The sequence below is a fragment of the Pristis pectinata genome, chromosome 30, assembly GCF_009764475.1.
Source record: "Pristis pectinata isolate sPriPec2 chromosome 30, sPriPec2.1.pri, whole genome shotgun sequence".
Classification (NCBI taxonomy): Eukaryota; Metazoa; Chordata; class Chondrichthyes; order Rhinopristiformes; family Pristidae; genus Pristis; species Pristis pectinata.
In genome coordinates, this window is record NC_067434.1 from 7,505,173 (window position 1) to 7,531,560 (window position 26,388).

Below are 26,388 nucleotides of genomic sequence, written 5' to 3' on the forward strand. Positions count from 1 at the left end.
TAATGACAAGGTATCTCTTACCTCATTCTCTCATAGTTAAAAGCAAAGTAATACAACTTGGGAAGCTGTGGATAATTGGCTTTATTCATGTAGCTGCCCCTTAGTTGAAACTGCTGCTCTCTTGTTGCATAAATAGCTCAAGCACGGTAGTGTAGCAGTTAGTGTAACGCTATTACAGCGGCAGGGACCTGGGTTCAATTACGGCCACTGTCTGTAAGGAGTTTGTACATTCTCCCCATGTCTGCATGGGTTTCCTCCGGGTGCTCCGGTTTCCTCCCACATTCCAAAGACGTACGGGTTAGGAAGTTGTGGGCATGCTATGTTGGCACCGGAAGCGTGGCGACACTTGCGGGCTGCCCCCAGAACATTCTACGCAAAAGACGCATTTCACTGTGTGTTTCGATGTACATGTGACCAATAAAGATCCCTTATAATGGTGAGTAGCTTCAGCCATACCATTACTTTTGCAAGACCAGTAAATTGATGGCATCTGTTGAATTAAAGTGCAAATGGAAAATCTTCAGAAGAGGAGGAAAAGAGGCATAGATTGAATAGTTGGAATTTTTTTTTGGCTGCTTTGTTGGTGCTAGTATTTCAATTTTCAACATGCTATTTATATAATATTGTGGCTACTCATTGTCCGTGCAGGCGAACCGGCTCAGCAGTCGTCGTCGGAGCGGCAGGGCCCAAGACAGCGCTGGGCCTTCGTCTTCCCCGAGCGACGGGGGAGAACCCGCACGCTTGAAAAGATTTCGATGACGTAGCGCATACATCATTTCCGTTTTCAGAAGGCGAGAACAGCGCGGCTTAAAAGGCCCACACAAGGCAGGTAAATAAATCAGTCTTGTTCCGCAGCTTGCAGGCTTGTGTCTTTATTCTCACATCGCAGTAGCAGCCGCTACAATATAACCTTACCACAGTTACTGTACATCAGCAGTTGTCTTCTCCTCAATTAAACTGTGAAGCTGAAAGCCATGGCAAAATAACGTTGCAATCCTCCTGTTGAAGGTAGTCTGACAGTTTGGGACAGTTGAAATAACTTTTTATTTCCAACTGTTTATCTTTTCTGTGCTCTACAGGTTACCAATGTTTGGAAAAATGTCCATTATCATCACTGAGGTTAAGACTTACAAAACCATGCGTGGTCCACTCATGGTACTTCATGTACCTTGTCCCTGTTTGGATTTGGCAAAAGATAGTAATTTGCAAATTTGCATATGACTAAAACGAAATGGGTACAGTTGTAGACTGCAGGCATTTTAAAAAAAAGACTGAAACCGCTACTTTTAAATAATTAAAAACACCAAAACCAAACTAAATAACAGTCAATGAAGTAGCATCTTTCTTCTCCCAGGTTCCAGTGGCAGGTCTAACCTGCTGCAGGAACTGCAGTCCAATTCCTCAGCGTAAGTCATTGGACTCCATGGAATCCAGCAGCAGGATACAACTGGGAAATGGCCAGTGGAGCTCAGCCAGTAAGTTTGGGACCTCTGCAGAAGGCCAAAACCTACTGGCATTTATGCTGAGAAATGCTTATGGTAAGAAATGCCAGACCACTTTAATTTTCTAGCTATTTAGTTAACTACCTTTTCAGTGTCATAAAGTGAGTGCAGGGCACTTGAAACTTTGGAGGTATGTAGCCAATTGTGGTGCTTGTTATAGTCCCACCAATGGTATGGTTTTATGGTATGAAAGGCTTTGAAGATGCACAGGGCCTTGTTGCAAGAGATTGTGCAAGCTCTGGATAATACCTTCTCAAAAGTACAAATTTATTTTTGCAAATAAGTTTTTTCCACAAACTTCACTGGCTCTCTTGTGTATAGTGGTGGGGTGGGAACAGGATACATGGGATGCACCATGCCCAGGTCTTTGAATCTGATGGTGAGTAATTAGTCCCTTGTAGATTGTAGTAGGGAAGGTTCAGACAGTACCGATCAGACCAACTACCTGTCCTGAGACCACAGCAATAATCATAGAAGATAGTGCAGTCACTCTTACACTTAAAATGACATTGAATGCCATTTAGCCATCAGGTCTGTGCTGGATCCCAGGAGAGCAATCCCATCAGTTCCATTCCCTCCTTTATTTCATATTTCCCTGTATCCTGCAACTTAATCTCTTTCACATGCCCATCAACTGCCCTTTGATTCTTCTTGCCCTTAACCTACATTAGGGTAATTTACAGAAGCCAGTTAACCTAGTCTTAGCATGTCTTTAGGATGTGGGAGGAAACCAGAGCACTAAGTGGTCACAGAGAAAATGGGAAAGCTCCATTCAGCCAGCACCCAAGGCAGTGAGGATGGTGTATTCTCTGGCCTCCATTCTTGCTGCAGTTGCCTGTACTCCCTCTCCAGCCACCGGCCTGCTACGACCCATAGTCTCCCTACTATCTCCTCTAAATGCTGCCCTGTTATCGTTCAGTGTGAGTTCAGTACCAAAGAAGGACTGCTTACCTTTTAAGCTCCATACTTCGTCTCAGTTTGCCCTCCTCCCTGAGCCCTTTCATATCCACCCAATTCCATCTCACACACCCCTTATCTTTAATAACCCCTGTGTATGTATTTGTCGTCCCCCTTTACCACACTTTAAAAATCCTACCAGGTCAAATTCCACTTCCCTCACACCCTATACCTTTCAATAGATCACGCAGTTTAATCTCATTCTACCCAGATCTCGCCCAGTTTAGAACCATAGAACAATACAGCACAATACAGGCCCTTCGGCCCACCATATTGTGCCGACCTTCAAACCACACCTAAGACTATCTAAGCCCCTTCCTCCCACGTATCCCTCTATCTTAAATTCCTCCATATGCTTATCTAACAATCTCTTGAATTTGACCAACGCATCAGCCTTCACCACCACCCCAGGCAGTGCATTCCATGCACCAACCACTCTCTGGGTGAAAAACCTCCCTCTGACATCTCCCTTGAACTTCCCACCCATTACTTTAAAGCCATGTCCTCTTGTTTGAGGATTGGTGCCCTGGGAAAGAGGTACTGGCTGTCCATGCTATCTATTCCTCTCAATATCTTGTATACCTCTATCATGTCTCCCCTCATCCTCCTTCTCTCCAATGAGTAAAGCCCCAGCTCCTTTAGTCTCTCCTCATAATCCATACTCTTTAATCCAGGCAGCATCCTGCTAAATCTCCTCTGCACCCTTTCCAATGCCTCCACATCCTTCCTATAATGAGGCAACCAGAACTGGACACAGTACTCCAAGTGTGGTCTAACCAGAGTTTTCTCTTTCCGCAGATGCTGCCTGATCTGCTGAGTTTTTTAGGATTTTCTATTTTTACTCCCACTCTACACTCTTTCCCTGAACTCTGTATTCCACACAGTCTAGTTCCATTGCAGCCAACTCGCAAATTCTTTTAACATCTTAGAATATAGCCATCAAATCCATAGGAGTTGTAAACTTCTTGTTTCTGCATTTAGTTCTTTACTAATACCAATTTACTTACATTCGTTATTTTCACTTAAATCATTGGTTCCTGAAGTTTCCAGGATGTATTTTCTATTTTCAACCATTAAGATTAATATAAAATAATTACTTAACATGTGTAATTTCTTATTCCCTTGCTTATTGTTAAAGTTGGACTTGGTTTGTTATGAGGAAAATAATTTTAAACTAGATTAGGGTGACATAATACAACTCAGTAAAGCAGATGCCAATCGCTACTCTTTCGAGGTTAGTGCTGTGGGTGTTGTCTCACTCTGTCCTATTACTGTCTAGTGGTGTGTCATGGATAGCCTGTAGCAAGCAGGGGTCTGTCTCTTTGAAATTTGACCCTGATGAATGATTTATATGTTGCAATAACTTATAAATAGATGGAATGTTGTGGGGGAAGGGGGATTGATAGTTACTGAGTCAAAGTTTATGTCAAAATAAGCATGGTTGATTTCAAGGCTTAATTCATACAGTGTATTCTCCAAACTGTTCATGTAATCACACATGATGATATATAGATGATATTAATGAACAAGTATGAGGATTGTCTATATAGCAATAACTGCCTATTACACCTTATAACAGTTTTAGACTGAAAATGTAATAGTTTTCTCTTGGAAAAATGACAATACAAGGCAACTGGTTGGATACAGGAAACTCTGGTTTAGAAATTGCTCCAAGTAATTTTTTGATATTAAAATTCCATTGTAGTACACTCTTGTGCTCTTAGTGAACGTCACAGAAAGAGCAAAATCTTCATATATGAGGTTCGCAGAGCAGTGTTGTTGGGTTTCCCTGTCTAATGCTGTGCCGAAACTGATATTGTTTTCAATGCATGTTCTAATTGGTCATATCAACTTGTAGTCCATGCCTGCTCTACCTGCTTGGCTGTAAATGGAGTCTTACCTCCCTGAGTATGGAGTTTGGGTGACCTCCCTAAAGCAGTAAGGAGCTGCATAGTGCAGAGAGAAGCAGTGGCAGCCTGTAATGAACCTGAAGCAAGGGAGCTAAATGTGACCACGACTCATGAGAAAAGCACTCAAGCACAAGCACATGAGGTTCTATTTGAAACCATGGGACGTCGCAGGTTTCAGTGAGGACAAAGAATGCAGTCTGAGTGTTGGCCATTTAAATGGTATGGTCTTAGAGGAAATAATATGAGTAAAATCTTGTAGTTTGGGGGATTTTAAAAAAATGTCTTTCATCAAAAGTGTGAGGTTGAAAATTTCACCGGAAACATGTACAAATTATTCAAATCTGTTTAAGCACACATCAATGATTGAGCCTCCTGAGTAGAGAGATCTGAGTAAAGAAACTTCTCACCTCAATCTGAAATGGCCTATCCTTTATTTTGAGACTGTGACCCCTTAGCCAGGGGAAATATCCTTCCTGGTAACTACCTTGTTAGGTCCACTAAAAATGTTCTTTGTTTCAGTGAAGTCACTTCTCATTCCTCTAAACTCCAAAGAATAGAGACTGGAGTACTCAAGCTGTCCTTGCATGTTATGGCATTTCAGGGACTAGTATGGTAGATCTTCACTGAACTCCCTCTATAACAATTCTTCCTCCCACCCCAGTCATTCTCCCTCTTCCCCTCTCTCATTGAGCAGAAGATACAAAAGCTTGAAAGCACATACCACCGGACTCAAGGAGAGCTTCCATCTCACTGTTATCAGACTCTTGAATGGACTCTCATACACTAAAGATGAACTCTTGATCTCCCAATCTACCTCGTTTTGGCCCTTGCACTTTATATTGTTTACCTGCACTGCACTTTCTCAGTAGCTCTGCATTCTCAGTAGCCCTATATTCTGCATTCTGTTTTCCTTTTTACTACCTCGATTTACTTACATATGGCTTGATCTGTCTGGATGGAACACAAACAAGAGCTTTTCACTGTACCTCAGTACATGTGACAGTAATAAACCATTATCAATCCTTCCTTAGGAAGGAAGACCAGAATTGTACACAGTGCTTGGGTGTGCTTGTACGAAAGCCCTAGATAACTGGTATAAGACATGCTTACTCTTATATTCAAATCTTTTTGCAATAAATACTAATGTATCGGTTGTCTTCCTGACTGCCTGCTACACCTGCATTGTAGCTTTCATTGACCTGTGTAAAAGGATTCCTAGGTTCCTTTGAACATCAATGTTTCCTAATCTCTTACCATACTCAACATTTCTGTTTTTTGTACCAGTGGATAAGATCATGTTTTTTTAGAAATCCTGGGATGATTTTTCTCTTGCATAATGCAAAGTTGGCGACACTTGCAGGCTGCCCCCAGAACACACTACGCAAAGGATGCATTTCACTGTGTGTTTCGATGTACATGTGACTAACAAAGATATCTTATCTAAGCTTACCCAATTTGAGGCATTGCGTTAAGGATTTTGGTTTATCTTAGCTGCAAACTAAATGATGTGTTAAACTGTGAGAGAGTCTTGGCAAAATCAATGATAGGAATCATAGCCGTTGTTTAAAGTTGTTTTCAAATAAACGGTCATCTTTGTGCATACAGATGTTGAAGATGATCAGTTGTAGCCCAGTCATATGAAAAAGCACCTCAGAGCACAGAAAATAAGAAGGTCACCAATTTATAATAACTTCACATTAATAATTCTCAGGATTCCCAATGATACAAAGCCAGTGAGGCACCAGTACACTTGCAATTTTATATCATAGTTTATAGCCAATGTTTAACTTGGTCAAGGTTGATTTAAATTCATAACCTTAGGATGCCCCAATCTGCTTTATAGCCTGATAGCCTTTGGTGTTGCGGTGTAGAAAATTAAAATGGAAAACACAGAGTCAACAATTTCATTTAGCTGGTTGGCCATTAAAATGCAATACTTGCAGTTTATTGAACACTTGACTCCTGCGGTATCTGATAATGTACCTTCACCAAGTTAAACATTTACTTGTCCAAGATTTATAAAGGTAAAAACAACTTGCATTAATGCAGCACATTCCCCAGGAACTTCTGAAAAGAGAAACAAATTGCAAGCAATAAAAGTGTCAAAGGAATTGGAAAAGATTGTTTTTGAGGAGATTTTTGGAATTGAGAAGCTGGCAAAGGGGAGGAATTTGTTTGTTATGACACAAATAAGCACTGTCAAACTTCTTAGTTTTTTCCCCATGGGGCTCAGTATTAGTTCCCTTGCTTTTTGTGATAAATATTAATGAGTTAGACTAAAATGTAGGGGTTTTGATGAAGAACTTTGCTGATTTAACTAAAGTTGTATGCGTGAAGTGTCTGGCTGCAGGAATGTACCAGTGGACTGGCTAAGTTGTCACGGAGGTGGCCACTGGAGTTCAATCTGGAAAACCATGAAGGAATGCATTTAGTTCCAATCAAAGCAAAGAAATACATGATAAATGGTGCAATATTAAAAGTTTAGAGGAACAGAGGAATTTTGAAATGCTCGTCCACCGACGCAACGCAACTAGATATGATTTTGAAGGCAAGTGGGATACTTGTCTTCATTGGCCAAGGCATGAAATAAGAGCAGGAAAATAACAGTAGAACTGTATAAAACATGAGTTATACCACATCTAAAGTACTATGCATTGGTTCTGGATGCTATACTATAGAAAGAAGGTGATAACAGAAGGATGAGTTCAGAGAAGATGTACTGGATTTAACCAGACTTGGACAATTATAGTTGTTATAAAGAGACTGATTAAGATGAGATTATATTTCTTGGAACAATGAAGGGCATTTAATTGCTGAGTATAAAATGATGCAAAGCCTAAGCAGGTGACAGGAAGTACTTGGATCTTTGCACAACAGTTGATGTTAATCAGTGAAAGAATAAGAGGCTTGTTGAGGAAACAAATTCAGCAAGTTGCTGAAAGCTGCTGGAGCCAGAAATCATCATCACATTTAAAAAAGAACCTGGATGAAAACCAAGCCTGTATGTTAGAACAGCTCAACGACCAAGAGCTGGAAAGTGGGAAGATTGCGAATGGCACAGTGGGGCAACTAGTAGAGCTGATGCTTCACAGCTCCAGCAACTTGGTTCAATTCTGACCTCCAGTGCTGTCTGTGTGAATTTGCATGTTCTCCCTATAACTCTATGGGTTTCCTCTGGGTGCTCCAGTTTCCTCATGCATCCCAAAAACATGGGTTGGTAGGGTAATTGGCCACTGTAAATTGCCCCTTATGTATAGATAAGTGGTAGAATCTGGGGGTGGGGAGAAAGGTGATGGAAAAGTGGGGAGAATAAATAGCCTCCTGTCATTTAAATTTTTGTGATTCTCGTGGATGTGATGGTGGGACAGCAATTAAATTACTGGACTAGTAATCCAGAGGTCTAGATGAACACTCCAGATATCTGAGTTCAAATCCCACAACGGCAGCCCTAGAATTTAAATTTGGTTTATAATCAGGATCTTTTTTTAAAAAACTAATTATTAGGAGTGATGACCACAAAGCTGCTAGATCATCATAAATAATGACACAGATGTTTTTTCCCTCAGGGAGGAAATCTGGCAAGTTTACCTGGCCTGGCCTATATGTGACTTCAGACTCACCAATGTGTTGACTATTAAATGCCTGCTGAAGTGGCATAACACGCCACTCAATTTAGAGACAATTAAAAAAGGGAAATAAATGGTGACCTTGCCAGCAATGTCCAGACCGTGAAAGATGAAGAAATAAAGACAATTTCCACGCTTCTAAGCATGGTGGGTGAAGGGTAGAAGTAGATGTCATCAAGTGGAAGCTTTAATGCATTATGTTTTTGAGGACCTGGAGCAGGATTGGGCCAAGAGTGCACTTTGGGATGTTTTAGATGTTGGCATCCCTGGGCACACTTTGGCCCTTGTTTCCAGTCCCATGGTTGCCCACCTTCCCAGCCTGGCTCCAGTCTCACTCACCTTCCAGACTCTGGCACCTGGCCCCATTCTTGGCCTTGCTCCTTCTTCACACCTGGCCCTGATCCCAGCCGGTGCTCCATGTGCATACCTGCCCCATTCCCCAGTCCCCTGGCTGTACACTCACCCTCACTGCCAACTCCCGCCCACATTCCTGCACTGAGTCACACATCTGCCCATGTTCCTAACACATTTCCCACTGCAGAAGCATAGTGATATTTTTCCCAGGTGTTTTCTGAAAGTATGTAGTTAAAACAAAAGCAAGCGAGCATGACAAGCTATCAGAGGCTGTTGCAGCATGCTCAGCCAATCTTTTCTGGTGTAGTGACTCTTCCTAAACCAAGACTGCCTAGAGCAGGTGCTCCAAGGAACTGGAAAGATGCCACCAATACATTCTCTGCAAAGTACTCCAAATGCCCTGGAAGGATGAGTGAACCAACATCGGGGTCCTATCTCAGTTCAACATTGAGGCACCGATTACACACAGTTATCTTTACTGGATAGGCCACGTCATTTGCTTGCCTGACATTAGATTCCCACAACTGATGTTCCATTCTGAGCTTTGTCATAAGAAGAGATTATCAGGCAGAGGAAAGAAAAGATTCAAGTTTTGTTTAAATAATGCAACATTCACACTGACTCCTGGGAGTCCCTGGCCTATAACTCAAAATGGAAAAAGAGCATTTCGGAGGCAGAGAGACCATCTCTGTCCATGTCCATGCATTGGGGGCACACATAATTCCATCTCAAATAACAGAAGGAATGCACCATCTCATAAGTTACCCACCCACCTGACATATGAAGCACCTCCTGTCCCATCTGTGGAAGAGTCTGTGATTCCAACATTGGCCTCATTAGCTACCTTGGAACCCACAGGATGGAGTGCAAGTAGGTCCTCCTCGATCCCGATGGATCACCTAAGAAGAAGACGTCAGGTTGGGATAAGCTGATCTGCAAAACCAACACCTTCCGCAGTCCTACCTTGCATCGTGAACATTCCCAATGCCCGACAAGATTACAAAGCTGAAGTCGATTTCATTCTCATCTGATATCCACAAGGATTTACTTAAAAGCAGCAGTAACTGAAAGTGATTCAGAGTGGGGACCCGATTTGATTTTATTTCCTTAGAGAGCTGAGGTGTATTGTAATGCCCGTCATTCTACAAAGCACCAGATTCCCAAAACAGAAAGTATGTTCTGAGTTCTGTCAAGGGAAGAGATTATCAGGTAGAAAGAGTAAAAGATTTAAGGTGTGCTTAAAGCCTTCTTGAAAATGTGTATCGTCCCCACTGACTCCTGGGAATCTCTGGCCCATCCCTGCTGGAAGCGGAGAAGAAGTATTCAAAATGTATTAAGAACCTTATCCATGCATCAACACACACAGAAGCCCAGCATAAATGACAGTAGGCATTTACTACCTCAGAAACTTTCCACACTTCAGACTCCTCCATCTGTGGGAGAGTTTCCAGTACGTACATTGATCTCTTCCCGGTCACCTCAGAACCCAAAGAACCAAGGTGGAAGCAAATCAATCTTGATTCCAAGGGACTGCTAAAGAGGAGAAGACAAGGTTTGAGATTATCCAGACCAAAATTAAATGCAAGATCTGGTAATTTTAATCTAGAAGATGCCTTTATTATAATGCTTATAACTCATGAGGAGAAAAATAAAACAGCATGTATTATGCTCCAGAATAGAATTTACCTGTAAAGTAGTTAGTGTAATGAAGTTTTGTGTGATTCATTATAAAAGCTATTTTACCTTTACATATTAAACTAGTTAGAAACGAACAAACAGAATCTGTTTGCAAAAGTAAACTGATAAACTGTAAATTCTTCCATTTCTTTCAATCGGTACCATGTGAAATCTTCATTTATTAGTCAATGAATCAATATTGTTACGGACTCAGTGAAAGTCCCTTTAAGAGAGAGAGTGTGTGTGTATGTGTGTGTGGGGCGTGCTTACGTCAATAGAAGATAAAGGACGTAATGACGTTGTTGAAGAAGTTAGAAGAAGAAGAAGGAGAAAGAGAGAGAGAGAAGGGAGAGAGACACCAGCCTGCTTGTTTTCTCTATCGATGGATGAGAAACAATAACTGTGTTTGCCACTGAAATCCATGTATGGAAGTTGGAAGTAATCCGGTGGAGTTCACTTTGTTGCTGACCTGTAGAAGGAAACAGGTATTTGTGTGTGGACGACCACGGTTCGGATGCTTTTCGGGGTGAGGAAGTCACTACCGAGTAAACACTGAAGTGTCGTTTGGGTTCCATCGTGGAACATTTGGATTTCGTATGTACTCTCTCTCTATGTTTTTCTACATCTACATCTTATCTTCAGACAACGGTGGTTGTTGAAGAAGCCCTTGCTCATGTTTCACCTTATGGCTTGCGGAACTGAACTTTAAGAACCATTCAGGAACTGGGAGTTTTGGACTTTGTCACACACACACACGAAGAGTTTAGTTTTGGGGTTAACGTTCGAGGTTTAACATTCTTGAATTCTAACATACTAACATTTTTACTTTTATTTTACGTATTATCATAAGTAGTAATTAATAAAATAGTTTTTAACACTGAATCATGCTCAGTGTGTTTCTTTTGTTGCTGGTTTGTGACAATATCATTAAATTCCTCATATGAGGCAATTGTAAAAACATGATGTTAAATTTGTTTTATTAATGCTTATTGAAATACCCCACACATGTAAAGCTGGAGGTACTCAGTGGGTCAAGCAGCAGCTGTGGGGGGGGAAAGGAATTGTTGGCATTTCGGGTTGAAACCCTGCATCAGCAGTGGAGATGGGAGAGGGCCAGTATATAGAGGAGAGGTGTTGTGGAAACTCTAATTTAATCTATAATAAGAGACAATAACTCCAAGTTTTGTTCCAAGGCTTTATTTATGCATGGCACCATGGAGAGTGGGCAGCGATCTCCATCGTCGCCCAGACTCTAACATACAGGAGGTTACAAGCTTATCTTGTATGTTAAAGCAATAGCTATATCACGTGACTAGTTCAGTTACGGTTGCAGCATGCTTAAGCATAAGTCAATGTGTTACAAAGATCAGAAGAGAACAAAACCCACCAGTCCCTCTTATCAGTGCGCTCAAGGCTGAACTAGCATCCTGTTCATTTTGAGAAGTCCGGCTCCAGCAGTTTTCTGCAGACCTGCCGGCTCCAAGCCCAGATTTAATGTTGACTGCAAGCATAGTTCTCTTGTACAATGTCAAGTATCCCATCAGCCCCATTATAGTCAAAAGACACCATTTATTCCTCTACAAGAGGGGGAGTAGTGAGACAGGGGCCAGAGGTGCTTGGTGGACCAGGTAGGGGGGTGAAGGAATGTCCTCTGACCCCTGCCCCATTCCCCACCCCCTCTTCTTTCTACTGGCCATCTCCCTTCTCCACTCTTAGTCCTGATGCAGGGTTTCGACCCAAGACATCAACCGTTCCTTTCCCCCCACAGATGCTGCTCAACCTGCTGCGTTCCTCCAGATTGTTCGTGGCTCCAAATTCCAGCATCTGCAGTCTCTTGTGTCCCCACGCATAAAACCTGCTTTCAACTATATACATTTGTGTGGTATCTTAGCAGTGGTCAAATACATTCTCTGTCTAAGCATTTAAAAGCAGCATTTTGTTTCGTTAAATGAGTCTCTTTCTTCTTTAATCAATAAACAATCTTCCTCCCTCAGGCTTGAGAGAATAATCTGTGCAACATTGTGGAGCTTAGGTCAGATGGTGCTGGTAGACCTGGAAACAATTCCAGCTGCTCAACTTCTAGTCTTGGTGCTGAATACACTGCCAGAGCAAATTACTTTTGTAATGCTTTTCGTCACAAATGTGGAGAGAATTGAGGATTAGATTATGCACTAAAGAGATTTAACTAGAAACAAATTATACAGTGCAATCAAAAGCAACTGCATTTAACAAAGGGTCGATTTTTAGAGTCTGGGGCACAGCACTAAATGTATGACTTGGTATTGACTCATGCAGGCCATGTTTTCTTATCCGTGCTGAGTAAACTGATGTCAGCATGGACTGCAAAACTAGCAATACAGTTAGTCTCATTGTTTCCAAGATGGGAAGAGAATACATCCACCAGCACTGCTGCTTTGTAGTCAATGAAATTGTGAAGGAAGTGTGCATGTGGATGTTCAGCAAGGACAGACAGTATTTTAGATAGATGTTTTTTATTTATTAGTCACGTGTACATCGAATCACACAGTGAAATATGTCTTTTTGCGTTGCTAAAAATGTGCTGGGGGCAGCCCGCAGGTGTCACCACTCTTCCGGCGCCAACATAGCATACCCACAGCTCCTAACCTGGAGCACCCGGAGGAAACCCACGCAGACACTGGGAGAACATACAAACTCCTTACAGGCAGCAGCGGGAATTTAACCCAGGTCGCTGGCGCTGTAATAGTGTTATGCTAATCGTTACACTACTGCACCGCCCGTTATGACCTTTCATGAAAAAGTAAGCCTATTTGGTCTTGGCTTGCTCTTGAAGGTTAGGAACTTGGGTGAATTTCAGTGGGGTCCTGCTGCATGTGGAAGAGTTTTTAAATTTGAATTGTCTTCAGGAGAGAGGGATGAAGATACTCTGGAACAAACGTACACATGTTTGTTATTATTGTACCATGCACTCAAACTCGTTATTTATCCCCCACACATAGGTCTCACATTCATATTGGAATCATTTGGAGGGAGTCAATAAAGTAACTCTTTTATATGCAGTACAAGGACCTGGGTTCAATCCTGACCGTGGATGCTGTTTGTGTGCATGTTCTCCTTCTGACTGCGAAATTCCTTCATCTGAAAAATGTGCTGGTAAGTTAATTGACTGCTCTAAATACTCGTTATGTAGATAAAAGAATAATAATAAGGGACTTCATGGACATTACTTGGAAATAAATGGGGGAAAGGGACTGGTGGGATTGCTTTGCTGGGAGCCAGTATAGACCCAAGGGGCTGAATGTCCACCTTCTGTGTCATGTTGAGTAAATGTAATGTAACTCCTGTGTTTGTAATCACAAATTGGCAGAGTAAGCACACTGACATACTTTGTTAATTGAGGAGTAAACAAAAATGTAAAAGCAATTATTCAAAATTATAAAATGAAGTTAATCTTGCATGATGTGGAAGCCCCTCTGATGACCTGAAGGATAACTATCTTACATTTAGGGTAAAAAGACCCTAAATTAGATTTATTGCCTGATCTGTGCTGGGTTAGCTGATCCCAGCTTCGAAAGCAAATTCATTGCTACTCATTGTGAGTTCTTAAGTATTCATCTTTGAGAAATGGATGTCATCACAAGGCCAGCATTTATTTCCCATCCTCAGTAGTGTTAGGGAAATGCCAAATGAGTGGTTTTAGCATTCCATGTGGCTGCCCTGTGATATTGACCAGAAAATGTTCACTGACAGATGCCAGTTAAAGATATAGTTGGGGCCTGGCAGTGATCCTCCTTTGGTTTTTAATTAATTTGCTAGCCTAGTCCTCCAAATCACACATTTTTCATATGTGGCATTAGCAAAACCACAGTCGATAAGTGGATTGTAATATGAAACTAAGTTTTTGTTTGGAATTATTGGGAGTCGTTCATACCGACAAAACTGAAATGCAAGAGACTCATCTAAATGATCAAAAACCAGTTCCTAGAAAGTCATCAGCTTTTTTCCAGTGTTAGCATCTCCTTAATGCTGTTTTAAAAGCAATTAAGCAAAAACACAGAAATTCATTGCTGTCAAAACGATGCTAGCAGGCTTCCCTGCATAATACTACTTTATTTCACCAAGTTTTTAATTTATTTCAGCAAGTATTAGGAGTAAGTGAAATTTCCCATGTCAGGAGCACATTTCCTCACAGTTCCTACCCCAGTGAGTAGCTCCTAAAGGGTCAGAGCAGAATAAAACCAGGCAACGGGTGCAAGGGAATGTTAGCAAGGAATGAGTATGCACGAGAAAAATGGAATGGGGGTGGCAGAGTCTTCCCAGTGAGGCAGAGGAACCTGCATTGGCTTCTGAAGATCAATGCATATAGAAGGCGGCCTTCTTGTGCAAAGGGTACTCATGACAGGAAGTTGCCGGAGAGGACTCTATAAGGCCATGCGTGCCCTCTGTGAATGCTGGCACTTGGAAGCCATGCAGTGCACCCAAATGCACCTTCCAAAACGAAAACATTGCATTGATAAAAATCGAAGGTCTGCACTTTGCCAGTTGAGTCGTTGCTGATTTCAGCCATGCAGCATTGAACAGCAAAGTGTCAAGTGTGGCATATCTCAGCAGATAAAGGCCAGAAAGGTCTTGAGACAGGGCTTTTGAGAGTGAGGAGGATCCTGACTTTGACTTTAAGAGCAGTGGAAGCACTTGTGTGAACTTGTACTCTTAAAGAGGCCACAGATGTAAGTGAGGGCTACTTGGTGTGAGGGCGGCCTACGTGGGCATTGCTGCACTAGGGTCTGTGGGTGCCTCCTTGTGTCGTCTGCTGGAGAAGGATTTTGGTTCCACCTCTTTTGCCAGATATCTTTCTCCTGTTTATTACTCATTTCTCATTGGATGAACATGCCCCTGCTTACACCAGCCCCAGAGGAAATTTCTTCTGGCATTTTTGGCCATTAAGTTTTGAAGAGGTACTTGTTGAAACCATCTGAGGGTGTGTGATTCGGCTTTTTCAGTCTGTTTGTGGTTGGCTTTGCAGAGAGTTATGAAGTATTCCGCCCTATCACTGCAGGAGAAGTGTGTCTGACCCTCAGAATAACATTCCTATATTGTTTTATTACCATTTTCTTAAAATGGTCTGCTATCATCAATCTATACAGATATCATGGGTCCTGTGCTTACTACGCTTTAGGAAGAATATGATTAGCTTGGAGAAGGTGCAGAACAGATTTAGCAGAATGTTTCCCCAGGAAGGGGATTCATAGGGAAAGGCTGGTAAAGCTGATATTGTTCTCCTTAGGGAGGTGATAGAGGTAATCAAAATTTTGAGGTGATTACTTGAGTACTAAAGGTTACCTCTAAAGGAACTTCTTTTTACCAGTGTAGGAATATCAATGTCAAGTACCAGAGAACATGCACTTAAGGTGAGGGGGGGAGGGGAGAAGTTTAAAGGAGATGTGCGGGAGTCAGGTTTTTTTTACACAGAGTGGTAGGTGCCTTGGACGGGCTGCCAGGGGTAATGGTGGAAGCAGGTACGGCAGTGGCATTTAACATGCTGTTAGACACATGAACGTGCAGGGAATGGAGGGATAAGATCATGTACAGACAGAAGAGATATAGTTTAATTCGGCATCATGTTTGGCACAGACATTGTGGACCGAAGGGCCTGTTCCTGTGTTGTACTGTTCTATGACACAGATGCAAGGTGATTGGCAGAAGAACATCGTAAGTGATATGAGGAAAACTTTTTTTAATGCATATAGAGTCATTAGCAATTGGAAAGCATTGCCTGACGGAGTAATAGAGGCAGATCCAATCATGCCGCTCAAAAGGGAATTGATCAGAACTTGAAAAAGAAATTGCAGAGCAACAGGTAAAAGAAGGGACCTGACAGAGTCTGATGGAATTTTGCTGCACAAGGCGTCCAGTAATTAAAACTCTAATCAATCATTACCCTTTGCTTTCTGCCATTGGGCCAATTTTGGATCCAATCTAGCACTTATTCTTGGATCCTTGAAGCTTTTATTTACCCAATTAATTTCCACATGGGACATTGCCAAAATCCTTGCTAAAATCCATATCAACTATATCAACTGCACTATCCACCTCTACCCTCTTTGTTACCTTGTGAATAAGTTAAATTTAGTTGATCACCCATGGTCATCCCTTAACAATCCGGTGTAAATCATCATTTGGAAACTGTGCGTTTCTAAATGATGATTTACACTGCCCTTAAAATTTGTTCCAATCATTTCTCTATCACTGATTTTAGACGGGCTGATCACATTACTTGGTCTATCCCTTTATTCTTTTTTTTAAATAATAATACCACATTAGAAAACTTCCTGTATACTGAGACCATGTCTAAAGTCAAAGATTTGAAAATGCTGGTCAGAACTTCCACTGGGACTAGCTGTTGCTCCTAGAGCTGCCACAGACAAAGGCCTGATTGGTCACCTCCTGCACTCTTGCCATTCCATGATTCATCCTGTGATACTGCTGGTAAATCCCCTACCGTTAATACCTTGAGGGCAAATGTTGATCTGAAACAGCCACACAAATATAGTGGATGCAACAGCAGATCTGAAGCAGGATATTTTGCAGTGAGGGACACACCACCTAACTCCCTAAAGCCAATCCACACACACAAGCAAAATACTGCAGATTATGGAATTCTGAAATATAAACAGAAGAAGCCATTTATCAGAATTAATCGACAACTTGAAGTGCTGACTCTGTTTCTCTCACTACATTGCTCTTGGTCTGGTATTTCCAACATTTTGTGTCTTTAATTTAGTTTTTCAATCACATGCAAGGTTCGAGCAGAGGCAGCATTTCAAGCTGGCAATGCCCACCTCCCAAATTTCAATGATTTAAAGAAAAAATGACCCCTAAGTGCTTGCCATCTGAAAATGTTTCTGAACATCCACCCTCTCAAAACTAAAGCATTATACAGGTTTCAATGAGATCACAACTCATTCTGCAATAATTCAGAAAATATAGGCCAATGCTACTCAGTCTGTGCTCAGTCTTCTCGGCTCAGGAAGCAATCTTGCAAATCCCTTTTGGAACAATCAAAACCTTCATTAGATAAGAAGGTCAAAACTACACACAGTAGTTCAGGTCTTGCCAAGCCCCATTCTTTTAAAGCAAGACTTCTTTACTGGATCCTCTTCACAATAGTTGGCATATGATTTTACCTCCTATGTTGGATGTGTAATAATGACAAGTGTGAAGAGAGAGGAAATATTAAAGGATCTAAAAGTGAATAAATCATCTGGCAGTGATAAATTGCATCCAAGGCCCTGAAGAGAAACAAGTGAGGAAATGGTGGAGGATCTGACCATCAAATACAACAAGATGAATTCAGAGGATGTGGACACCATTGGCAGTGCCGGCATTTATTGTCTGTTTCTAGTTGCCCCTGAACTGAAGAAGCAGTTAAGACTCAACCACACAAATTGATTTGGAATCCCATGTAGACCAGACCAGGGAAGGACAGCAGACTTCTTTCCATAATGAACCAGATAGGTGTTTAAGCAGCAATCTGGTGGTTTTGGGATTATTGCTACTGAAACTAGCTTTCTAAAAAGAAAAATCAGATTTATTTAATTAATTGAATTTAAGTCCCTCAGCTACCATGATGGGTTTTGAACTTGTGTCTCTGGCAGGCACTCCAGTAACTTAGCTGCTTTATCAATGTACTCCATACCAAGAACTATGAGATTAATGACAATAGTGTGGTGACACTAACTCATGAAAACACTGTGCAACAGTTGCATTCAATCATTATGAATAAAGAACAGACAAGGTTTGACTTGAAAGTGACATTGGGTGAAGTTTTTCTAAAGGGCAGCTGTTCAATGCAACCATTAGCTACTTTTTTTAAAGATCAGACTGATTATGGAGTTGCACAGCACAGAAACAGGCCCTTCAGCCCTCCACATCTATACTGACAATCATGCCTATCTATACTAATCCCACTTGCCTGCATTAATTCCATATCCCTCTATGCCCTGCTCATTCAAGTACCTGACCAGATGCCTCCACCATCTCACCTGGCAGCTCATTCCAGATACCAACTGAAGAATTTACCCCTCTGATCCCTTTTAAATCTCCTCACTCTCACTTCAATCCTTTGTCTTCTGGTTTTAGACACCCCTACCATGGGAAACAGAAACTGGCTATCTACCCTCTCATAATCTTATATACCTCTATCATGTCACCTCTCAGCCTCCTTTGCTCCAGGGTAAACAAACCCAGCCTATCCAACCTCTCTTGATAACTGAAGTCCTCCAATCAAGGCAACATCCTTGTGAAGCTTTTCTGCACCCTTTCTAGTTTAATTACCTCCTTTCTATTGAGTCCTGACCAGAACTGCACACTATACCTCAAGTGTGGCCTAGCCAACATTTTGTACAACTGTAATATGACACCCCAACTCTTTTACTCAATGCCTTGGCCGATGAAGGCAAGCATACCATCCGCCTTCCTCAATACCTTGCCTACCTGTGTTTCCATTTTTACTTGTACCCCAAGGTCTCTCTGTTCAACAACACTCACCAGGGTCCAGACATTTGCTGTCTATGTCTGGGCCCTGGTTTAACTTCCCAAAGTGAATCACTTTGCACTTGTCCAGAGTTATTTCCATCTGCCATTCCCTCGGCTGCTTTCCCAACTGATCAATATCTTGATGTGACCTTAGACAACCTTCGTCACTGTTCACTATACCATTAATTTTGGTGGCACCTGCAAACTTTTTCATTATGCCACCTACATTCTCATCAAAATCATTAATATATATGACACACAACAGAGGACCCAGCACCGATCTCTGAGACACATCACTGGTCACATGTCCCCATCCTGGAAAACAACCCTCTACTACCAACCTCTGCCTCCTACCACCAAGCCAATTTTGTATCCAGTTGGCTAGCTCCCTCTGGATCCCATGTGATCTAACCTTCTAGACCAGTCTACCACGTAGGACTTGTCAAAGGCCTTGCTAAAGTCCAAGTAGAAAACTTCTACCGCCCTGCCCTTCTTAGTTCTCTTGGTCACCACTTCAAAATGCTCATTCAAATTCATGAGAAATGATTTCTCACACACAAAGCCACGTTGACTATCCCTAATCAGTCTTTTCCTTTCCAAATGCAAATAAATCCTGTCCCTCAGAGTCCCTCCAATAACTTTTCCATCACTGATATAAGGCTCACCAGCCTGTAGTTTCCTGGCATATCCCTGCTACCCTTTTGATATCTCTCCTGTGGCTAACGATGTTACAAAGGTCTCTGCCAAAGCCCCAGCAATCTCCTTCCCATAACATCCCAGGATATACCTTTATGAGTTGCAAGATCTCCAACACCTCCTCCTTTGTAATATTGATATGCCCAGAATATCACTATGCACTCCCCTTAACTCACTAGCTTCTATGTCCTCCTCTAAGGTAAATGCAGACAATAAGTATTCATTTTAGACCTCAGTCATTTCCCGTGGTTTCACACACAGATCACTACACTGATCCTTAAGGGGACCAATTCTCTCCATTGCTACCCTTTTGCATTTAATATACTCATAGAATCTTTTAGGATTCTCCTTTGTCTTGTCAGTCACATTATGAACATTCAGCTCTGTAGGCAGTCAGTGTGGTTATGCAAATCCTTTGCAGCCTTCCGTTGCAGAAGGGTTTGCATCCAGTGTATTAAGCATAAAGGCTTTCTATTTGTTTTCTGGTTTACGATTGTGTATCATGAAGCCATCTAATGGAATCAAACAATTTGAACAGATGGAGTGAAACCCTTGATGTCATTTGGGAATCTTCAAACACTACCATAGAATCGTACAACAAAGGAGAGTATTTGGACAACAGGCCAATGCTAGATATATGAAAGAACTGTCTAATTTCATTGCACTTCCCAGCTGACCTGTTCAGCTGGCGACATGTAGGGAAGTCTGACAGTTCCTATAAAAATACAGAATAAGCTCACAGACTGTAAAATGCTAAATTATGATAATCAGATAATGCACTTTTGGTACAAGATTTTTGTGTACCCTAACACTGTTTTCTGGTGCTGATCTCTCCTAAATGATGTTAATAGCAGTGTAACATCTAAAATTCATTTCCAGCATCACATTGGTCCTAGTAATGACTGGTGCTGCTCAATCCCAGATAATCCAGCTTTTAATAACACTGAAGTTTCAAACTAAATGTTATTCTGAGGGTCAGACACACTTCTCCTGCAGTGATAGGGCAGAATGCTTCACAGATCTCTGCAAAGCCAACCACAAACAGACTGACAAAAACCCAATCACCACACCCTCAGATGGTTTCAACAAGTACCTCTTCAAAACTTAATGGCCAAAAATGCCAGAAGAAATTTCCTCTGGGGCTGGTGTAAGCAGGGACATGTTCATCCAATGAGAAATGAGTAATAAACAGGAGAAAGATATCTGGCAAAAGAGGTGCAACCAAAATCCTTCTCCAGCAGACGACACAAGGAGGCACCCAGGGACCCCAGTGCAGCAATGCCCACGTAGGCTGCCCTCACACCAAGTAGCCCTCACTTACATCTGTGGCCTCTAAAGAGTATAAGTTCACACAAGTGCTTCCACTGCTCTTAAAGTCAAAGTCAGGATCCTCCTCACTCTCAGAAGTCCTGTCTCAAGACCCTTCTGGTCTTTATCTGCTGAGATATGCCACACTTGACACTTTGCTGTTCAATGCCGCATGGCTGAAATCAGCAAAGACTCAACTGGCAGAGTGCAGACCTTTGATTTTTATCAATGCAATATTTACATTTTGGAAGGTGCATTTGGGTGCACTGCGTGGCTCCCAAGTGCCAGCATTCACTTCATTAATTGAGGCATTTGAGTACAAAATTCCAGATCTTTATTATACTTTGCTCATTTTTGTACTCAATGTCTCTATTAGTGAAGTTTGGATTCCTATATGGTTTTATTGCCACTCTCTTAATATGTTCTGCTACCATCAATCTTTACAGATATCACGTCTCTAGGTTCCTGTGCCCACCTTAGAATTGCACCCATGTTATAATTCATGTCTTTGATCTTCCCACAAAATGTTATCACTGACGTTTTAAGTAATACATTTAATCTACTATGTGTATATCATTCCACCAGCCTGACTATATCTGCTTGAAGTCTGCCACCAGCCCTCTCACTGTTCACGACTAAGTTTTGAAATTGTCTCCTGTACACCCAAATTGAAGTCATTAATACATATCAGGAAAAGTAGTATCTGCAGCACCAGCTCCTGGGGAATACCACTCTCTTAATACCTTATTCCTGCCCGATAAACAACCAGTCACCACAACTGTTTTCTGTCACACAGCCAACTTATTATCCATACTGCCAGTGCACCTATTCATCCATGGCCTTTATTCTTGACAAGAAGACTATTTTATGACACGTTACCATTTTGGAGGTCCAGATACAGTAAAATTCTGTTTCCTTGGAACTTTTTGGAATTGGAATTAGTTTATTATTGTCACTTGTACCAAGGTACAGTGAAAAACTTGTCTTGCACACCGTTCATACAGGTCAATTCATTATACAATGCATTGAGGTAGTACAGGGTAAAACAATACAGAATGCAGAATAAAGTTTTACAGCTACAGAGAAAGTGCAGTGCTGGTAGACAATAAGTCACAAGGTCATAAGGTAGATTGTGAGGTCAAGAGTCCATCTTATCGTACTAGGGAACCATTCAATAGTCTTATAACAGCGGGATAGAAGCTGTTCTTGAGCCTGGTGGTACGTATTTTCAGGCTTTTGTATCTTGGAAGAGGGGAGAAGAGAGAATGTCCAAGTTGGGTGGTGTCTTTGATTATGTTGTCTGCTTTACTGAGGCAGCGAGAAGTATAGACAGAATCCATGGAGGGGAGGGTGGTTTCCGTGATGTATTGAGCTGTGTCCACAACTCTCTGCAGTTTCTTGCGGTCCCGGGCAGAGCAGTTGCCGTATCAAGCCGTGATGCATCCAGGTAGGATGCTTTCTATGGTTCATTGATAAAAGTTGGTGAGTGTAAAGACGGACATGCCAAACTTGAGTGGTCCAAAAAGGGTGTGTGACTTGTACAATGGTATGTATATCATGAACTGACAGAATAAGAACTGGAGAGAATGTTTGAGGAGAGTTTCCGAGAGTGAGAGAGGAAGCCAGAGCTAAGAGCGAGAAAAAATAGAGAGAGGTGGAAGGGAGGGAGTGGTGGAGTGGTGAGTGATTGGGGAGAGTGAGAGGGTGGGGAAGGAGAGTGGTAAGGATGAGAGTTAGAGGAGAGGAAGAGTGATGGTAGGTGTTAGTGAGAGAAGAAATGCAAGCAGACGCATTTGTGGAAGTTTATTGGAAGAGGGAGCATGTTAGGGTGAGAGCGAAGATGGAGTGGGTGTGAGAAGGATAGAAGGAGATGAAGGAATAAGTCTGACAGGGAGAGAACAGGAGGGAGTTGTGATAATGAACAAACAAACACTGGCCTCCCCTCTCCCCCCATTCACACACATGTGCACATAGGCATGCAGTCTGACCTGCTTATCTGGCTTATGCTGCCCTCCTCCTTGCAATACCTCTGTAAGACTGCTGCAGGGCAAATCACTCTTGGTGGCATGGACAGAGAGCAGTTTCTGAAAAGTTGCTGGGGATTTTCCATGGATCATCTTTTCTTAAAATTGAAGTCCAGGAAGGGTGGTAGAAAAGGCAAAATTAACAGCTCTGTGCCCAAATGCATGTAGCATCTGACACGGGTCAATGAACCAACAGCACAAATAGAAGTAAATGGGTATGATCTGATACGGAGACATGGTTGCAAAGCTGGGAACTCAGTGTTCAAGGATATGTGATCTTCAAGAAGGACAGGCAGAAAGAAAAGATGGTTAGATAGCTCTGCTAAGAAGTGATGAAATATTGCAGTAATGAGAGACTATCTTTTAACTCCATTTGGATGGAGTTAAAAGATAGCAAGAAAAAAAAAGGCACTGTAAGGGATATGGCACCCCAAACAAAGGCCATACTGTAGGAAGGGTATAAATCAAGTATAACTGAGGGGTGTAAAAAGACTAGTACATTGATCATGGCTGACTTTATTCCTTATGACCGTGAGCCAATAAGAGGTGGGCACAAGAGTAGACCATTCATCTCCATAGCCTGCTCGGACATTCAGTAAGATCAAGGTTAATCGGAGATTCCTTAAATCCATTTTTCTGCCCTTTTCCCATAATTCTTGATTCCTATACTAATTAGAAAGCTATCTCAGCCTTGTAGATATAGAAGGATTCTGACCCTCTGTGGCAGGAATTATAAGGACACGGTCCTCTGAGAGAAAATATTCTTCCACATGGTCTTAAATGGGTCTCCCCTTGTTCTGAAACTATGGCCTCTGGTTCTGGACTCTCCCATGAGAGTAAACGTCCTCTCAGCATTTACCCTGTCCCAGCCACAATAATGAATTCATCGAGTGCATTTGGGATATTTTCCTCAAGCAATACATTTTGTAGCTATCCAGGAAACAGACTATCTTGTATCTAACAATGTGTAAGAGACTGGTTTAATAAGTGATCTCAAAGTAAAATATCCTCTAGGAAGTAGTGATGACACATGAAAGAATTTAGCATTCAGTTGCGGAGTGAGGAACTTGAGTCTGAAATGCCTATGTTAAAGTTAAGTAAGGGGAATTAAGAAGGAATAAATATAGAGCTGGCTAAAGTGGACAGGGCAAAAAGAGTAGGAGGTAAGACAATAAACAAGCAGCTAAACTGATAATTAATGACACACAGCAAGGATAAACCCTGGTAAAGAGGAAAGATACTAAGGAAGGGATGTACAAACTATGGCTAGCCAAGGACATTAAGGAGGGCATTAAGTTGAAAAGTAAATATACAAGGTGGTAAAGGTTAGTGGTAGCCCAAAGACTCAGAATCCAGCAAAGGAGGAGTAAAAAAAATCAAGAATGCAGGAAGAAGAACAATGATGGCAGACTAGTGAGAAATACAAAAACTGACAATAAGGCCTCCTTTAAGTACATGAAGAGGAAGAGTGGGATCGAAGTGAACATAAGCTCCTTAGAGAAGAGGCTGTGGAAATTGTTTATGGAGAATAAGAAAATAAACAGATATTTTGCATCAGATATGACAAACAGCCAATTAATACCAACAAAATATTATGGAGGAGGAGTTCAATACCATTGCTGTCTGTAAAGAATTAATATTAGATAAACTAATGGGACTAAAGGTCGATAAGTCCCCTGCATCCGATAGTTTGCATCTTAGAATGCTGTGAGAAATGGCTACAGACCGAGTGGATGCATTGGTTGTAATCTTCTGAAAATCCTTAGATTCTGGAGAGGTACCAAAGGATTGGATAAGCACCATTGTGGTTGCCCGTTATTCAAAAAGAGGAGAAGACAATAATTGGGTAACTAGTGCAGCAAGTGTGATTTACATGGACATCAGACAGGCCTTTGACAAGATCCCATATGGGAGACACTGCAGGAGAGAGTGATGGAAGCAGTCACTGACAACATTGTCGAGACGTGTGTTTGAATCACCTAGGCATAGAAAGCTATGAGTTAGAAGATGAGATGAATGCAGATGGGTGCCCACTGGTTAGCATGGATATGGTGGGCCAAATGGGTAGATCCATGCTGTATGACCCAATGTGCTGGATAGCCCAATGTCTATTATTGGAAACATTTTTGAGTCAGTTATTAAGAAGGTAACAGCAGAACATTTGAAAAGTCATAATTTGATGAAGCAATTCAGCATGGTGCATGAAAGGGAAATTATGTCAGACAAATTTATTAGAGCTCCTTCATCAAGGAGCTCTTCATCACCAGAGACTTAGTGGAAAGAGGAGAACTGGTAGATTTAAGATATTTGGATTTTCAAAGTCTGTCCAACAAGATTACTTTGCAAGATAAGAGCTTGTGATGTTGGAGATAATTACGGGTATGGATGGAGGATTAGCTGACCAACAGAAGGCAGGGACTGAGATTAGTGGGTTATTTTCAAATTGGCAATGTGTAACCAGTGGAGTCCTGCGGGGGTAAGTGCTATTAATCATTTAGAGCAAGGAAGTGAATGCACTGCAGCCACATTTGGGAATGATGCAAAGTAAGTGGGAAGGGACGCTGTGAGGATGAGACAGAGTTTGTAGAGAGACATTGACGGGCTAAATGAGTGCACAGAAAGTTGTCAAATGGAGTAAAATGTAGAAAAATATGAAGATGTTCACTTTGGAAGAAGAATGATGATAAAGACTTATTTAAATAGACAAAACTTGCACAAAGCTGGAGGCAGGATTTGGAGTCCTTGTATATGTAACCCAGGAAGCTAGCATTCCAGTGCACAATCAATGTAAAAGTAGCAAGGAAAACATTCTACAGTATTTTTGCCATAAAATACAGATAAGGGAATAAATATTAATCTCCGCAGGAAGGGAACTATGCCTAGTGGAAGGTTTTATACAGCAAACATTTTGGCACGTGATAGAGACCTGTATTATATCATTTAAAATGCATCTGGGTGCTTTTCAAACCACACTATATGATCCACAATATTTCTTCCTGTGAAGCTTGGAATCAGCAATGTGAACGGAATGCTGGCTTTCATTTCAAGAGGGTCGGAGCTTGAAAGTACAGAAGTCTTGCTGCAGCAGTACCGGTCACGTTGTCCTCACATTGAACAACCTCTCCTTCAGCTCCATTCACTTTCTCCCCATCAAAGGTGTTGCTATGGGAATTTGCATAGGCCCAAAGTACGCCTGTCTTTGGGTTATGTGGAACAGTTTTTGTTTCAGTGCTGCTCTGGCCCCGTCCTTGGTCTGTCCCTCCTTGTGGTGGCTTGATGGCTTTCCTGAGCGCCTCTGTTCATCCGCTGTCTATGCTATTTCAGCCTGGCATTCTTTTCATGTCTCACAATTCCCAAAAAGGCTATTACACTCAGCTGTTGCTGCTTAACAGCAACGGAACATTCCCTCTCCATTACTTGGGAGCAAACTTGCTCCTTAACATCCTCGGCTTTCTTCCTGTTGCCTTTTATAATGCTAATCATCTCTTTCAGCACAGTAGCTGCATTCACTTCAACTCAACAGCCTCACCTGTCTCAGTCTTTCATCAACTCATTCCCAAATAAAATTTACCACCTCTTTAATGGGTCTGTCTCCTGTCAGGAGGCATCCGGCCCTTAGTACATATACCTCTGTCATATAGCCCTACGTTATCTTATATATATGTGCTACAACACCTTTAGCATTTCTTAGAAGACCTCAGCATTAAAACTATCAGACAGAATCCTACCTCCCATTCCCTGTTAGAGGTACCCCTTTGAGTGTGCATGTTAATCAAGCAGTCATCCCAAGAGTCTAGCCATATTCCACCACACTGGCCAC

The 26,388-nt window shown here is 41.8% G+C and overlaps 1 protein-coding gene across 1 annotated transcript in view; it reads left to right on the forward strand.

Moving 5' to 3' along the window:
* Positions 1-341: 341 nt before the first annotated feature.
* Positions 342-26,388, forward strand: part of shld2 (shieldin complex subunit 2) — a 49,642-nt gene continuing 23,595 nt past the window's right edge. Inside the window, 3 exon segments of the mRNA XM_052041671.1 lie at positions 342-436; positions 649-829; positions 13,005-13,158. The gene's annotated coding sequence lies outside the window, so the exon portion shown is untranslated.